Here is an 18,924-nt window from a genome sequence, read left to right on the forward strand (position 1 = left end):
TTCTGACATCTAATTAAATTGATCATCTACAGTGATCACAAGGCAATTGTTTGCCAAACACTACTGGCAAAGTAAACTTAGCTCATACTTGTAATTTACTTTAAGGTTTCTATCCGGAATTGGGAACAAATAAGAAATTGGTTTTGACTAGGAAATTGTACACAATTGTAATCATAATTTGGACTGGAATAATAACCACTGTGCATTTGCTTGTTTCTGACTTTGTTAGTCTTCATAATATTCCTTTCAGGAGGTTGGCTATATTTATAATTAATTGAATTTTGCCAATGTTTTCTTTCCACAAAGCTTGTTGTTGTATTTAATTGTCTTTAAGAAAAGAAATGAAAAGTATCTGTCAACTTTCAAGAAATAAAATGCTTTTGTTAAAAATCAATATTTATTAAAGCGAATGTCTTTTGAAAATTCAAGCAATATATAATTTGCAAACATTTGATTAAAATAGTTTCAGTAATATATTTTTAGCTTCAGTGGGTCAAGATAATAAATCAATATTTTCTCTCAAATTCTGATAACGTGTAAAAAAGTTCTTTGAAACAATAATAAAACTTAAGAGAAAGCAGTCAGTAAAGCTACTGCTGATTCTTTATTTCCTTTTAGGATATAATCAGTCTTTTGACTTCAGCATTTTAAAATTAAAAATACCTTTGATAGAATATTCCTTTCACTGTTAATTTCTCCAAGAAAGTTCTGCTCTTTGGAATTAGATTAACTAATGATATTTTTTGTTAAATCCTTATATTTGTCTTCAGTACATCCTAGTAGACTTGTTTAGATAGCAGACCCAAGAGTTAAATTCAAATAATTAGCAGGAATGGAAAATAGAGGATTCTAATTTTTCTTAAGAAAATGCTTTCTTATCATTGGCAAAAGAATGAGTTTATTCACAGACATTTTTATTCCATTATTCTGTGAGTAAAGAAAGAGGAGGCATGTTGAGGTTTTCTTTTCCTAATGATGTTACATTAATTATTGTAGCCAAGATACGCTTTTGAATACGATACAAAAACATACCTACAATAATGATCATAAAAATATTCCTTTTTCCATTGCTGAAAATTGCCTTTATTTGACAGGATGATCTTCTATGCATCTCATCCGACTGTCTGTATTTCCCTTCTGCTTTGGTGGAGTGGGGTGAGAGAGAGAGAGAGAGAGGGAGAGAGAGAGAGAGAGGGAGGGAGGGAGAGAGAGAGGGAGGGAGAGAGAGAGAGAGAGGGAGGGAGAGAGAGAGAGAGAGAGAGAGACAAGGCGGAAGCAGAGGCTTTGCGGGTAGAGCAGATAAAGATTCCCAGACAAATTTCATGGGTGAAAAGTGGCCAATTTACTTCTTTTATAGCTGAATGTCATTTTTTTTTGTGGATTTTTCCACCAAGTAGTGAAAACTCACATATTAATAATATTCAGAGTCTCCTCTGGCCATTTAGGCACCCCCTCTTTGTCCAGAGTCAAGTCAGATTCTTGGCGGCCCTCCTGGCGCCACGTGTGTGAGGTTGGGGGAGGTTTCTCGCCCTTGGCGATCGTCTTCTCCGCACAGGGGCGTCTGTGGGGGTGTCCGCCATTTTGTTTGGTCTCCGCTGCCAGTTCCCAGAGGAACCCTCTCTTCTGGCCACACGCCCGCTTGATGGTCACAGGCCTCCATCAGCGGCTTCTCCATCCCTCTCTGGCAAGCTGAAGTACGTGACGACTTCCCTGGCCCTCTAGGGTTCTCAGGCCGTCAGGTGTGGGTCTCTGTGAATCTGGCACCTGACAGCTGAGACAAACGAAAAAGACGCTCCGCTCGCTGATTCCTGGGCCGCGCGGGGTCACGGGGCGCTGCCGCTTTCCTGGAATCTCCTCAGGATTCAGGCACACCCTGTGCTCTCAGGTTCACTAAACCCGTCTGGGGGTTCTACACACGACCTGAAGGCATCTCCGCCCTTTGGCGGCAGATAGAGGAATAGAAACGACTGAGGAGACATGAAGCAGGGAGGAAAAGCTGGATGAGAGGAAGCACAGGGAGTGGAAGGCAACGTCCAGGAGACACGGCTCCTGATGCCCTTTCGTCTCGGTGGGCTCTCTGTGGCGAACCGTTGTCTGCTTGAGAGGAAAAGGGAAGTCATATTTGGTGCCATCCTCTGGACTCCAGATGTTTTTGTGCCTGGCCATAATTATATATATATGAGCATATATATATATATATATTGTTTTTGGAGACAGAATCTCACTCTGCGCCCAGGCTGGAGTGAAGTGGCGCCATCTCGGCTCACTGCAAGCCCCGCCTTCCGGCTTCCCGCCATTCTCCTGCCTCAGCCTCGCGAGTAGCTGGGACTACAGGCGCCGCCACCACGCTTGGCTGTCAAATTAGCTATTTTTAAGGTAATTGATTCTGAAAGGCAAGTCAGAATGTATAAAGCTCAGATGAACTTCTCTATGTTACACACTGTTTCTGTACTATTCAGTCTTGACTCCACTCTTCCTGCCCGCCCTCAATCTAGTTCCAGTCCAGGTGCCCTGTTCTCGGTTCCTAAACCACACCATGTCATCTCCAGCATCAAGCATTTTTCTCTACAGCATTTTTCCTTCCTACCTACAACCCATACTTTATATAGTTAACTTCTATTCCTCATTTTTATCTTCATTTCGAGTAATAGACTTGGGAAAATCTTCCATAAATTCATAAGTTTAAGTGAAGAAACCCTTATGTGTGTGTCCACAGTATCCCATAGCGCTTGGTACTGTGTTACCATAACACTTATATCATTGCCTTGTCATTGTCTATTTACCACCAGACTAAGTCCAAGAGGCTTCTTTTTTGTTTTGTTTTGTTTTGTGTTTGTTTGTTTGAGATGGAGTCTTACACTGTCGCCTGGGCTGGAGGGCAATAGCGTGACCTTGGCTCACTGCAACCTCCACCTCCTGGGTTCACGCGATTCTCCTACCTCAGCCTCCCGAGTAGCTGGGATTACAGGTGCGCATTACCACGCCCGGCTAATTTTTTGTGTTTTTAGTAGAGATGGGGTTTCACTATGTTGGCCAGACTGGTCTCAAACTCCTGACCTTGTGATCTGCCCACCTCAGCCTCCTAAAGTGCTGGGATTACAGGTGTGAGCCACCGCGCCCAGCCCCAAGAGGCTTCTTGTAGGTCTTGTCTGTTGTTCTATTCTAGTGCCTTGCACACTGCTTGAAATATGGAAGAATCTGTAAAAAATCATATTGAGTACAGTTGGCTCTCTGGATCCGTGGGCTCCACATCCTTGGATTCAACCAACTGTAGATTGAAAATATTCAAAAATTTTAAAAAATCGCATCTGTAGTGAGCAGGTACAGACTTTTTTCTTGTCATTATTCCTTAAACGAAACCGTATAACAACTATTCACATAGCATTTACATTGTATTAAGTATTCTAAGTAATCTAGAGATGATTAAAGAAAAAGAGAGGATGTGTGTAGCTTATATGAAATAGTGTGCCCTGTTATATCAGGGACTTGAGCATCTGTAGATTTTGGTGTCTGGGGGTCCTAGAGCCACTCCCCTGTGGATACAGAGGGATGAGTGTATGGAGGTGGTAAATGACTTGCTCTAGGTCACATTAGTGAGTGAAAGAGCAAGGGATGTGCCCTCGGCCATTCAGTTCTAGAATCTGTGCATTTAACCACGATGCATATAGCCAGACACAGAGCTGTTATTCCAAAACACTGAGAATTAGTAACAAGGGCTCTTTAAACTATTGGATCTAAACTAATTTCAACCAGATTAAATCTATTTCATTACTTTTTACAAATGTTGTTTCCTGGGTGGGGCCTTTTGGAATGATGAAGTTAATTATGAAATAAAAATGGAAAAATGAATTTCATCCAAAATACATTTTCTGCAGATTTAAATGTCTGTGTATATTACATATACACGCATCTGTATCTATGCATGTCTTTACATATATACCCATAAATGTATATGTTATATACAGCGTATTAGGGATAGTTCTCCAGAGACAGAACACACGCACATATATACACACACACACATATACACACACATCCACACACACACACCCACACCCTGGTGCACACACACACATCCACACACACATATATATGCACACATACACACACACACACACCCCACCAAGCACCTCATAACAATGTTTCAGTTAACAGAAGACCACATAGACAATGGTGGTACCATGACATGAGATTCTAGTGGAGCTGGAAAATTCCTATTGCCTGGTGATGCTGTGGCCAGAATAAAGTCATAGTGCAGCGCATTACTCACATGTTTGTGGTGATGCTGGTGTAAACAAATCGTGCTGCTGGTCATATAAAAGTATAGCACAGCCCAGGCACGGTGGTTCATGCCAGTAATCCCAGCCCTTTGGGAGGCCGAGGTTAGTGGATCACCTGAGGTCAGGAGTTTGAGACTAGCCTGGTCAACATAATGAAACCCCGTCTCTACTAAAAATACAAAAATTAGCCGGGCATGGTGGTGCGTGCCTATAGTCCCAGCTACTCTGGAGGCTGCAGCAGGAGAATTGCTTGAACCCAGGAGGCGGAGGTTGCAGTGAGCCAAGATCGCGCCATTGTACTCCAGCTTGGGCAATAGAGCTAGACTCCATCTGAAAAAAAAAAAAGTATAGCACATGTAATTATGTACAGTACATATTTGACAATAATAATAAATGACTGTTACCTGTTTATGTGTTTACTATATCGTATGTTTTATCATTATGGTAGAGTGTATTTCTACTTACAAAAATAGTGAACTGTAAAGCAGCCTCAGGTACCTCCTTAAGGAGCTCTTCCAGAAGGCATTGCTATCACAGGAGATGACAGCTTCATGTGTGTTTGGCCCCTGAAGCCCTTCCCGTGGGACAAGATGGAGGTGGAAGACAGTGATATTCATGATGCTGACCCCCGTGTAGGCCTAGGCTAATGTGTGTTTGTGTATTAGTTTAAAAAACTAAAAATTAATAAACATAGAGGAAAACTTATAGAGATATAAAGAAAATATTTTTCTGCAGCTGTACAATATGCCTATGTTTCAAGCTAAGTGTTATTATAAAATAGTCAAAAGGTTAAAACAGTCAAAAGGTTAAAATTAAAAGTTTATGAAGTGAAAATGTTACATCAGCCAACTTTAATTTATTATTGAAGGAAGAGCGTTTCTTTTTTAATGATGTAGTGTAGCCTCTAAGTAGTTTTCATGAAGTTTGCAGTTGTTACCCAGACCTTCATAGGCGCTCACTACTCACTCAGTGACTTACCCAGAGTAGCTTCCAGTCCTTCAAGCTCTGTTCATGTGAAGTGAACTCACAGGTATACCAGTTTTTATATTTTATACCATAATTTTACCGTCCCTTTTCTATGTTTGGGTACACAAATACCATTGTGTTTCCGTTGCCTGCAGTATTCAGCACAGTAACCTCCTGTACAAGTTTGCAGCCTAGAACAATAGGCTCTACTGTCTAGTCCAGGTGTGTAGGAGGCTGTGCCAACTAGATGTGTGTAAATGCACTCTAGAATGTTCACACAAAGGCAAAATTGCCTAACAACGCATTTCTCAGAATGTATCCCCCCTTGTTAAGTGACACATGACTCCATGTATATATACAAAGAGAGACAGAGAGAGAGAGAGAGAGAGCATGCACACACAAGAATGACAGGGAGAGAGAGATTTATTATAGGATTATTATGGGAATTGGCTCCCATAATTCTAAAGACTGAGAAGTCCCATGATGTGCTGAAGAACTAGGAAAGCCGGTGGTATAATTAGGTCTGAGTCCAAAGGCCCACAAATTAGGACCACCACACTAGCTGGCTGTGGTGTCAGTATCTGTCATCCCACCGATTTGGGGGGCTGAAGTGGGAGGATCACTTGAACCAGGAGTTGGAGACCAGCCTGAGCAACATAGAGAGACCCTAGCTCTAAAACAGAAAAAAGAAAATCAGGAGCACCAGTGCTCCAGGGCAGGAGAAGATGGATGTCCTAGGTCAAACAGAGAGAAAATTCTCCCTTTCTCTGTGTTTTTGCTCTATTTGGGCCCTCAGTGGATTGGATGGGAGTGCCCAGCTGCTTAGTGAAGGTGATTTCCTTTACTCGGTCTACTAAGTCAAATGCTAATCTTTTGTGGGAACACATTCACAGACACACGCAAAAAGTATGATTTCCCAGTTTTCTAGGCATCCTTTAGCCCAGTCAAGTGGGCACGTAAAGCTAAACATTATATACATGTATGTATGAATATATACATGTTCCTTACCCTGGATTTCTCTTTCCCTGTCACTCTTATAATTTGTGTATTTATTTGGGGAAAGAATAGTTATCAAGAATTTCTAGAGGAAGCCAACTGTCTACATAAGCTTCAGAGTTACAACGCCTAACTCTATCCAATCTAAGTTAAATTTAAGAATGAATGTTGAGTACATCTGGTTTGTATATGGTGTTTTGGCAGAGCTCAATTTAATTCATCTCAAAAAGCATCTAGTGAGCACATACCAAATAATGGCCTCATTTCAGGCTTTGGGCTGTATAAATAACGTACATCCCAATGTGGGGAAACCAGACAATAAACACAATAATTTACAGAGAACTTAAAGGAGGATGAGTGTCATGAGAAGAAAATAGTAAAAGGTAGGGAGGAGAGGAACTACATCGTTTGGGATTGCAATTTTAAACAGAGTCAAAACTTGAAATAATTTTAGAATGTTGCAAATATATCTAAAATACATAGGACGTCTTGCATGGTCACATAAGTCTAGAATTAGAAAAATAGCTAGAGAATAAACTGAAAATTCAAAATTAACATATTAGAAAAATTTTGGAACTTTTATATTATAGCAAGGTAATTAAAATATTTTCATAAATGTACCTTTATTTTGTTATCAGGAATTAGGCAAAGGCTGTGGAAATATTTGCAAATACAACCCAGCTCTAGAAATGAGGAAGTGGTGCTCTACGGATATGCAGGAGGGAGTGCTGAAAGAACAGCTCATGAGGTAGTGCAGGCAGAGGCAGGTTGATGGCAGCAGTGACTCCAATTTGCTCTCACTCTCTGCCTCCATTCACTTTGGTAGTGTCCTCTTCCACAGACGCTGGGATTGGAAACCAGATTGCTTTGACAAACGGGACATTAGCAAATATGAGATGTGCGGCAACTTGAGAAGTGCTCATGTGCTGAGGCATGTTTATTGATACACTTAGAGACCCGAGACCACTATGCAAATATGCTCCCACCAGCCCTCTGGAGGATGAGATGATTGCCTCCAACAACTGAGCCAAGCATGGTTTTATTTTTGTTTTTGTTTCCGTTTTTGTTTTCAGATGGAGTCTCGCTTTTTTGCCCAGGCCGGAGTGCAGCGGTGTGATCGCAGCTCACTGCAACCTTTGCTTCCCAGGTTCAAGCAATTCTTCTGTCTCAGCCTCCTGACTAGCTGGGACTACAGGAGCGTGCCACCATGCCCGGCTAATTTTTGTATTTTTAGTAGAGATGGGGTTTCACCATGTTGGTCAGGCTGGTCTCGAACTCCTGACCTCAGGTGATCCACTCACTTCGTCCTCCCAAAGTGCTGGGATTACAAGCGTGAGCCACTGTGCCTAACCCTGAGCCAACCATGGTTTAACCACCAGTGATCTGAGTGGCCAGGTGGTCTCTGATGATCCACAAGCTGACCAAGGTTATCACAGATGCTCACATGAGTCTAGCCCAGACCAGAACTTCCAAGCAGAGTGCAGCTGAAATTGCTTTCATAGAATGAGCTAATAAATGGTCGTCATGTTAATCCAGTAAGGTTAAGTGGTTTGTTACACAGCAAAAGCTAACTGACACAGTGCATTTAACTACTTCAATTCTGATAGCCCATCACAGAATATTTTAGCTGAGAACTACTTCATCTAATTTATAGTCCTTTATATTTTTTTCTGTTGGAAGCATTTCATAGAGACAAACTAGTTGCTATTTAAGTAAAATAATGCACCATTATGCATACGTTTTTGTTACCTATGTAGACAATGAGAAAATAGAATTGTTTTAAATTCCTAGGGACACTTATAAATTCTAGGTTGACATTTATCAAATTTTCATTATTATGTCTAAGCACAGTCTTCCCTACTACCTCCCAAATAAAGAGTTACCTGCTAGGCGCACATCTATCCCACGAATTTGTCAGCTCAAAGGAACAAGGCCAGCAGTTATGCTTGATTATACAGAATAAATACAGAGTATGAAAATTGAAATTAGACACACTTACTATAAAATGTGATGATTATTTCCATTCCAGGACCAAACTGAATTAAAAAAACCTTATTGATCTGGATTGAATTTCAATTTGCTAAGATTTGAGCAAGCCAACTTCTGCCCAGTAATGTTTGAATAGAAAGGCTTATGAGGCCAATAGTCTGTTCATCACAGGTGATAAAGTTTTTTTTAAAGTCAATAAATTACTTTTTACTACAGGAGAAACGTATGCTTTATATGCCAACAAAGAGTTGAAATGCCAGAAGCACTTGAGGACTAAATTACGGAGCACTTATTTCATCACAACAGAACGCTAATGCCAGTGCTTGATTACAACAAGCCATCCAATTGCATGAATTTGGGCTGCAAGGCACCCAGGCTTTTATATTCATTAGCAAAGTTATTGATTCTGGAAAGTTACCTCTAATAAAACTACACCATTTTCTCAGGCCTGTTATATGGGCACAGACAAATTATTTGATCAACGATATTGAGCAAAAGGAAAAGCATTCATTGTCTCTAATCTCTTTTCCCTCCTCCCAGAATTGTACATGGCGATCATCAGCAGTATGAAGAGGAGCTGTGGGGCCAGGTCTGATTTGGTTTTGTATAGCTACATAAATATTTGATAATTAAATCACATTGTTTCAATAAGAATATTAAATAAAAGCTAAAGTTAAAAATGACAAAATAGGCCGGGTGTGTTGGCTTACGCCTGTAATCCCAGCACTTTGGGAGGCCGAGATGGGTGGATCACTTGAGGTCAGGAGTTTGAGACCAGCCTGACCAATATGGTGAGACCCCATCTCTACTAAAAAATACAAAAGTTATTCGGGCATGGTGGCAGGCACCTGTAATCCTGGCTACTTGGGAGGCTGAGGCAGGAGAATCACTTGAACCCAGGAGGCTGAGGTTGCAGTGAGCCTAGACTGCACCATTGCACTTCAGCCTGGTCAATAAAAGCAAAACTCCATCTCAAAAAAAAAAGACAAAATAGTATAATATTATATTCATAAAAATAATTTTACATTTACACAAAGGTGTAATTCACTGTACATTAGCTTCAACAAAACATCCGTAAGTTATTCAATTCCCAGTTATCGGCTGCTTGAACTTTTATGCTCTTTAGCTCTATCTGTTAAAGAACGCATACCTCCATAGAGCTCCCATAAAATAGTTTTTAATTAATTTAATCAAAGAATATTGTTCCAAGAATATAGTTAATACACTGAATGGAATTTTTATAAATAAAATTAATAAAGATGGAAATGTGTTACTTAAAAAATAAGATTCTAGCTATTCTATCATTGTTTGTGTTTCCATTTAAATATTAGAATCACCTTGCCAAGTTCCACACAAAAATCCTGCTGATATTTTGATTGGAATTGCATTGAATCTATTACATTAATTTGGGGAAAATTAATATTTAAAAATAGTGAGTTTTCCAATCCAATCACAAAGTATACCTTACCATTTATTAGAAATTTAATTTTCTCAGCAATGTTTTAGTTTTCAGTGTGGACATTTTCCACCTATTTTCTTAAATTTATCTCTAAATATGACATATCTTTATGTTCTTATATAAATATTTAAAGTTCACATTCATAAGAAAATTCAAACCACCAACTGGGAGACATTATTTGTAAAATATATGTCTGACAAAGAACTTGTATCCAAAAGGTATAAATAATTTTTGCAATTAAATAATAACAATATAAAGAAAAATTGCAAATATGGAAAAGATTGAGATACATTTGAAAATAGAAGATACATGACCCACAAGCAGATTAAAAGCTGCTCAACACCATCAGTTATCAGGAAAATGCAAATTAAAAGCACAGCAATTTATCCATTCACACACTAAAATGATTACAATTTAAAACCCAATAGTAATAAGATTTGGCAAAAATATGGGGCAACAAAACTTCTCATATACTGCTGAACAGGTTTATAAAACGGTGCAACCACTTAGGAGAATTGTTTGGCAGTTTCTCAGGCTTAGATATTTGTCCCAAAGAATTGAAACATGGTTCACAAAAATACCTGCCTAGAAATGGTCACAGCAGCTTGATTCACCATAGCCCCAAAAGAGAGGCAACCCAAATGTCCATCACATCACAGACATGGGAAAATGAATCAACAACATAGATCTCATGTTATTTTAGGTAAGTCTCTTCTAAGTGGACAGGTTTTTATTTTCCAATCCAGTAAGACAAATTCTCTAGAAAACTGGGCATAGTACCCACCTCACAAGTTCACTGTGAGCATTAAATGAATTGGTTTATTTAACACATGTCAAACATTGTCTGGAAAATTCAGAGCACTATATATTCAGAGCACTATATATATGAGTCTTGGTTATGAGTATTACTGAAACTTCTATGTGCCTTGCTTTTCCTGTATTTCTTGTCACCTCGTTCCCCTTCCTCATGGCTCCTTTTGAAGATAGTATTTAATTTACATCTCCATTACTGTTTGGAAGCTATGTCCTTTGTTATACTATTTTAATAGTCACCCTTAAAATTTGAATGTATGTATAAAACGTAAGTCCTAAAGTTAATCAATGTCTTTACTTTCTTCACCCTCAGATTCAAGGACCTAAGAATGATTTATTTCTCATCATTCCTTTCAAATCACATTTGCAGTTGTTGTATTTTTTAAATTTCTGCCTTGCTTTTATAACCCACAAATTAGACATTGTTTGATATTGAACAAAAGCAAGAGTCAGATCTCCTCTGTGTTCCTTGTCTCCCTTCCTTGATACATTTCAGACCTTCCTTATGGGACCTTATTCTTTGTTTATTTTTGAAGCCCAACCTTTAGAAGCTGTTTTATGAGGCTTATTTAGAAGTAAACTCTTTCAAAATCTGCTCATTTGTCTTTATTTTGTCCTCATTCTCGAAAGATACTTTAGCCGTATAAACTATTCTCCATTGCCCTTTATTTTCTCTGAACACATTGAGGGCGTTTCACTGTGTTCTTGCTTTGCTCATTGTTTTTGTGGCTCAGCTAGCTGTCAGTCTGACTGTTCCTTCGTAGGATGTGCGCTTGTTTCTTCTAGATCCCTTTGAGCACTGTAGACGCAGGTCCTCTTCATAGTACAATTTTGGCTTGTGTATTGAGGTTCGCATAAACAGTATGGGCTTAGGTTCCCAACCATGGCAGCCCAGTGGGTACCACATTAACAGGGGTGAAGTTTTTACTTTTTCTCCATCTTTATGAAAATTGAGACAGGAGTTAGGTAGATTGTTTTTCCATTCTCAGGGGTCTGGCTTTATGCAGATGGTCTCAGGTTTGAACTCTAGGCCACAGGACACTGGGTGTGGTCCCAGGGAGTCTGGTGGCTTCAATGCTAGCTTTCCTCCTCATGCTGTGCTCCTGCCTAGGTCCTGCCCACATGGACTTCCTTCACCTTCATGCAGGCTCATCCATGCTTTACACGTTATGCATGCCCATTTGTGTGTCCCAACTTAGCATTTTGATTTGTTATATGAATAAAAATCAAGAGAGATGCAAGATCCGTAGTTAGTCATGTTTGTGGAAATCGAAATCCCCCACACATTTTTTCATCCATTTGAATTTATTAAGTTTGAGGAAAATGTCTTAACAAATAAGCAAGTTTGGCTAGTCCTAGAAATTATATCTCTAACTTCTAACTTGGGAGTTACTGTACCAATTATATGGTGAAAAAAATTATAGTTCATAATTATTTGGTATTAAAAGAGACCTAAAAATTATTTTTTATTCATTCCTTTTACATCTATGAGGCAAAATGACAATGCAAAATTATATAAATGTGATTATCTACTAGCAAAATTTGGATTAAAGACTATTTTCATGTGAAAAATGTGAAAAAGATAAAACGTCACATAGACTGTGAGAAAAAATATATTGTTTTCACATGTTCTTGTAAATATATTCTTATCCTTTTTATCTAACGTGTAGCTAAATATCAAAGGGCCATTGACTATATATATATATAGCTGATGCTGAAAAAGGCTATTGAATTGTTTCAATTAACAATATAGCAAAAATACTAAAGCCTTTCACATTTTTTTTTTTTTTTTGAGACAGAGTCTCGCTCTGTCGCCCAGGCTGGAGTGCAGTGGCCCGATCTCAGCTCATTGCAACCTCCGCCTCCCGGGTTCACGCCATTCTCCTGCCTCAGCCTCCAAAGTAGCTGGGATTATAGGCACACACCACCATGCCCAGCTAATTTTTGTGTTTTTTGTGGAGATGGGGTTTCACCACGGTGGCCAAGATGGTCTCGATCTCCTTACCTCACGATCTGCCTGCCTAGGCCTCCCAAAGTGCTGGGATTACAGGCGTGAGCCACCTTGCCCAGCCCTTTCACATTGTATATCTTGTAATTCTCTATTCTGCTCTACACCATAGGGATGATCCTTCCAAAAGCATCCTATCTAGATTCTGCTGTTAAATCACCTTTGTTGGCCTGGCCAGTTATCAAACTCAACAGCCCCTTCATCATCAAAGACTCGCCCTCTATCCGCATCCCATTCCTTGCTTCCACCAATAATTTGACTAGTAAAGAAGTCACTGCATGCCACAAATTGTCAGTGCTGACTTCCTCAACAAGGAAGTTATTTATTTACTTATTTAATATATGAGTGACTCAGATGCAAATTCCATCTTGAGAATACCAACTCCTGATGCCAACTGATTGTCAGTCATGGCTACAACAGGAGACTGGATTCACTCAAATAGTTCAAATAAACAGAACGTAATAGAGGGACTACTTACAGAAGTGAAGCAGGGTTGAGGAAAGACACAGGGGATGTTGAGCTACTCAGAGCTGCAGTGACAGCATGTGGAAATAGAATTACTGAAGTTCCATAAGGCCGGAATTGTGAGAGTCTATCCAGGAGTAGCTGAATTTGCAGAGGAATGCAGCTGTCCACAGAGAAACAATGGCAAAGGAGCAATGGAGCAGAGAAGACATTGTCTAATTTCGCTTTACTTTCTACTGTATGATATGGTAGAAGGCTTGCTTTTGGCTGTGCTGGAAAACATACAGAAAGGAAAACCAAAAGATAGGCTTTAGGTTTTGAAATCTCCACTCAAGATGCAGGTGGAAAATTAGAAAGCCACTGTGGTGATGTTAAAATATATCTTGTGTATCTGAAGTCAGCTACACAAGGGAGAAAACATCAAAACTAATTGCATTGATTGTGTAGTTTCAGTACCTGTTAAATGCATAATTCCATTGATTCAGTTTGGCAATGGCTGAGCAACTGATTGTAAAGGAAAAGGACCCTAAGATTTAGTATGGCAAACCGAGATAAAGTTAAGAAATTCTAGCCCACCAATCTCCTGAAAGCTCTTTGTAACCAGAATCACCTCTGCCTAAGTTGCTCTTGGCTTGAAGATCTGCTCTGAGAAGAGATACCATGTACGTCAATGGAACTACAAAATCTTGAAAACTTATGCCAGAAGGAAGCTGGAAAGCATAAAAAAAATTAATTCTTTTAAACTTTTTTTTTTTCTGCCTTCTCTTCCCTCTCTAGCTCTAATTTTGGATTTGTCTATTTTTATTTTCATTTATATCAAATGTCGTTTCATATATTTTGAAGCTGTTATGTGATGCTTGCATTTAGGATTCTTGTGTCCTCTTGATGCATTAACACCATTATAAAATGGCTTTTTGTACCCTGGCATCCCTCTTTTTCCTGATTTAATATGCCCACAGTAGATTTCTTATTATTAGAACTTATGTAGTACATTTTTGTTCTTCCTGCTACTTTTAAAGTGAATTTCTTTTAGATAGAATGTTGTTGTGTCTATGAAAAAACAGTCTTTGTTTTAAAATTTAGTATTTAGACTATTTACCTTTAATGTAATTATGGGCATAGTAGGGTTTAAATCTACCATCTTGCTATTCGTTTTCTATTTGTTCCATATTTTTCTTATTTCTTTTGGGTTTCCACCTTTTTCCATGTTAATTGAATATTATTTAATTTTTGCACACTATGGCCTTATTAGCTACAGCTCTTTATTTTATTTTATACATGTTGTTTTTGGGTTTACAATCTTTAACTCATCACAATATACTTTCAAATAATATTTTACCACTTTGCATATAAGACCGTGAAACAGTGTACTTTCTGTCTCCTGTCCATTTTTAATTTATCACAATGTACCTTCAAATAATATTATCCATTTTGAAAATAATATAAGAAACTTAACAACAGTATGCGTCCATTTTTCTCTTTTTTGGAGAATTACCATGCATTTCATTTCTGCATATTTTATAAATTTCACATTACATTTTCTTCTTGCTTTAAACTGTTAATTTTATTCTAAATAATTTTTTTAAATGAGGAAAAAAATTGAATTTACCCCCAAGGTAGCATTCTTGTGTTCTATCTTTTTTGCATATTTTAAATCCAAGTATCTATTTGATATTATTTTCTTTTATTATAAATAATTTATTTCTGCATTTATTGTAGTGTAAGTCTGCTGTTGACAAATTACCCCAGCTTTTTTTTTCTAAAAAGTTTATCCTTATTTTTGAATGATGGTTTTGCTGTTTGCTGAATTTACAGTTCTAGGTTGACAGTTTTTAAATTTTTAAAGTAAAATTCTAACACCTTGTTTTTGCTTCATTTCTGATAAACTTCAGTCATTCTCATTTTTGTTCCCCTGTGTGTAGTATGTATTTTTTCTCCAGTTGTTTTAAAGTTTTTTCTTCACCACTAGTTTACAGTAGTTTCATTTTTATATAGCTTGTGGTGCTTCTCTTTGTGGTTTGTCCTGATTTTAGTCAGCTGATTGGTGAGTGTATAGCTTTCATTAAACCAGTAAAATGTTTAGCTATTTTCTTTTAAGTATTTTCCTACCTCCTTCCTCCCCATCCTACTCTTGCTTTCTCTCGGACTCTACTTGCATGTATGTTAGATTGCTGGCTGTTTTTCTACTGTTCACTGATTTTGTATCTTATTTTTAGTCTTTTTTTCTCACCTTGCTTCAGTTTGGATAGTTTCTGTTGCAATATTTTCAAGTATGTCGATCTTTCCTTTCACAGTTTTGAGTATGCTCTTAAATCCAGTGAATTTTTCAATTTAAATATTGTATTCTGGGCCAGGTGCGGTGGCTCATGCCTGTAATCCCAGCACTTTGGGAGGCCGAGGAGGGAGGATCACCTGAGATTGGGAGTTAGAGACCAGCCTGACCAACATGGAGAAACCCTGTCTCTACTGAAAATACAAAATGAGTGGTGGCACATGCCTGTAATCCCAGCTACTCGGGAGGCTGAAGCAGGAGAATCACTCGAACCCAGGAGGCAGAGGTTGCAGTGAGCCACAATCGAGCCATTGCACTCCAGCCTGGGCAATAAGAGCAAAATTCCGTCCGCTGCCGAAAAAAAATTGTATTCTTTAGTCCCAACTATTGATACATGGATAAGGTGTACCATCTCCACCACCATTATCAACATCATAACAACAGTGTTTTATAGCACTTTTAAGACTATAAATGCTTTTATATATATTAACAGATTTTACACTCACTGAGGCTTGGTTATTTCCATCTTAAAGATATGAAGTGTGAGGCTCAGAAAATAAGTCAGTTTTTCAAACATACTAGGAAAAAAATTGTATGCTAGAACTGAAATCTAAATCTATCCAAGTCAATTTTTATTTGCTACTTCATGCTGCCCATATCTATACTTGATCTTTTACCATACCATGATCTTAGGAGACTAGGAAACAATAAAACCACAAGTAAGAAAATGATTCTTTCTATACATTTCAAACCAAATAGCTATCTAAGACAATTTATCCAGATAATCCAAGTCAAATAAAAGTATGCTTCAGTTCTCTGGATATTATAAGCAAAAGTGTAAAAGATAGCTTTGTGCCTCCAGTGAAGAGCAGTCAGGCAACCAGAAGGCATACCTAGCGATATAATATTTATTATTTCTTGAGCTTTTATTGCTCGGTGTTCAATAGTCCTGTGAGATACTTCTCATTATTCTGTATTTATACATGAGAAAATTGTCTCACAGAAGTTGCATAACTTGCTCAGAGTCCCATGGATAATAAGTGGCCCAGGCAGCACTTGAGTCCAGGTCAGTCTTGCTTTTTCCCTTTCTTATTCACTGTCCTACCTTGCCTCTATGTTTGTGTCCCTTCTTAGTCACTTCTGTTGCACTGTTGATTTGTCTTTTTTTAATACACATGTGCTTTATTTACTGCAATTGACAAATAATTGTATCATTTATGGCATTCAACACAGTGTGTGGTTTTTCCTTTTTCTTTTTTTTTTTTTATTTTGAGACAGAGTCTTGCTCTGTCAATGAGGCTGGAGTGCAGTGGCATGATCTCCACTCACTGCAGCCTCTGCTTGCTGGGCTTAAGTGATTCTCCTGTCTCAACCTTCCAAGTAGCTGGGGCCATCCAGGCATGCACCACTGTGCCTGGATTATTTATTTATTTATTTATTTATTTATTTATTTATTTATTTGTAGAGCCCTCTTATAGAAGTCTCCCTATATTTCCCAGGCTGGTCTCAAACTCCTGGGCTCAGCAATCCTCCTGCCTTGGCCTCCCAAAAGCCCTGGGATTACAGATGTGAACCCGTGCACCTGGCCTAACATGAGGTTTTGAAATACATATATATTGTGAAATGGATAAATCTAGCTAAACACATACTTTTTTTTTTGTCTGTGGTGAGACTGCTTAAAGCCTACTCTTTCAGCAATTTTCAAGTATATCACCATGGGGTACAATAGATCTCTTAGACCTGTCCCTACTGTCTAGGTGGCATTTTGCATCCTTTGACCAACATGCTGATTTATCTTTAACATATTGTATTGCTACCCTGTGGTAGGCAGAACTTTGGTCCTCGTGATCTCAGCCACCTAGCGTTACATCCTGTTATGTTACATGGCAAAGAGGCTTTGCAGATGTAATTAATGTTACTCCTCAGTTGACTTTAAGATAGGGAGATTAACCTAGATTATGCAGGTGAGCTGGATCTAATCTCATGAGCTCTTTAAACATCGGAAGAGGAAGGTAGAAGAGAAAATCAGAGATTATAATTGAAAAGGTTGGAGATGTCATTACTGGCATTTAAGATAAAGGGGGCCAAAAGCCATGGAATATGGGTGGCTTCAAAAGCTGAGCCAATAGCTGGCAAAATCATGAGGACACTCACTCCTGTAGCAACATGGAGCTGAATTCTGTCAACAATCTAAATGAGCCTGGAAGCAGGTTCTCCCTCAGAGGCTCCAAAGAAGAGCCCAGGCCAGCTGACAGCTTGACTTGCACCATGTGTGCCCCTATATAGAGAACCCAGTCAAGCCATGCTGTACTCAGACTTCCAACTCATGGAACCTATGAGATAATAAATAGGTGTTGTGTTAATTTATTATGGCAGCAATAGCAGGCTAATACATACTTTAGGGACAATTAATTTCAAATTTTTGTGTGTGAACTCTCCCCATTCACTATCATGACACACAAACACATTCACCCACACACTCTCAGAGATACTCAAGTTGTATACTTTCAGAAGAGGCTTTCTGTTTTTAAAGTCTATGGTTCTCAGCATTCTCACTGAGCCATGCTATCACTTTTGTGTCACTTTGGACAGCCTTCCCTGCTGTCTGTCATCCTCAACTTTTTCTTGCATTGTCTGTTTTCCCTTTTCCCTGTTTGCACCGCAGTTCTTTTGTTTTCTGTTAATTTAAGGACCTGATTATATACACAGCTAGTCCACAAACACATGTATAGTTTTCTTCACAAAAAATCAAGGACATTGCATTGTGTGAAGTGTTTGCATCTTTATATTTTTATTTTATACTTACTGCAAAGTGGCATGTGGATGCTTTTCTACTGCTGGATACAAAGGTATCTATTAAGATAGAAATATTCCTCATACACGTGCTGTAGGATTCTTGGAACTGAAGAAAATTTGGCCTCTGAAAAACTGTATTATCATAATCATAAGAATTATATTTGATAGAGTTTCTAATATTTTATTAACATCAGGAGATTCAATTGAAGTCAACATTTGCAATTTAAATGTGGTATTAAGCACTTTGTTTAAAGGCAGAATAATTATAATGCATCAATCTGTATGTTTCTACAAATTTGACAACTATAACACATGCCACTTAAATAAAACCGTATTTACCATGCACAGTCTCATATAAATACAAGCTGTAAGTCTAAGAGCCACCCTAGATTCCATTCTCTTCTTTACCTCCAGTGACTAGTCCGTCCCCAAGGTGAGCTTATTTTTCTTCCTGAATGACCCTAAGGGGTAAAAATAGATTTGATAGTTGGGGACGATATGATTTGCGGTTATACAGAAAAACTTTTAACTACTGACACTATACAAAGCTCTAACTTGTCCTTTGGAGGAAAGTATTTTTCTTACTAACATTTACTGACTAGACATTTAGTGGGAATATCAGGGAACGTGCTGGTTTCAAATGGTTGGTTGCAGGTCCCTTTCAAAAATGGGCATTTCCAATTCTGCGTCAACATCATTGTTTACACAGCTGCGGAGAGCACATTCTTCCAGGAGCACCTTCAGGGCTTTCCGGGAAGCTTCTGGGCTTCGTTTGTTTGGAATCCTAAAGCAAGCAGACTTTCCTGAAAAGAACGTCCTCAGGAAATACTTTGGAATAAATTAAATGATATTTTTAGGCATTTTTATCGATTTGTTGTTT

The 18,924-nt window shown here is 38.5% G+C and overlaps 1 long non-coding RNA gene across 2 annotated transcripts in view; it reads left to right on the forward strand.

Annotated features, from left to right (window-relative positions):
- Positions 1–1,571: 1,571 nt before the first annotated feature.
- The window catches only part of LOC100608367 (uncharacterized), a 230,563-nt gene continuing 213,210 nt past the window's right edge, over positions 1,572–18,924 (forward strand). For both annotated transcript variants that reach the window (XR_008547717.2, XR_008547702.2), the window contains exons 1-2: positions 1,572–2,376; positions 8,772–8,820. This is a non-coding gene — a long non-coding RNA (uncharacterized LOC100608367). The remainder of the gene's footprint in view (positions 2,377–8,771; positions 8,821–18,924) is intronic.

The sequence above is a fragment of the Pan troglodytes genome, chromosome 3, assembly GCF_028858775.2.
Source record: "Pan troglodytes isolate AG18354 chromosome 3, NHGRI_mPanTro3-v2.0_pri, whole genome shotgun sequence".
NCBI lineage: Eukaryota > Metazoa > Chordata > Mammalia > Primates > Hominidae > Pan > Pan troglodytes.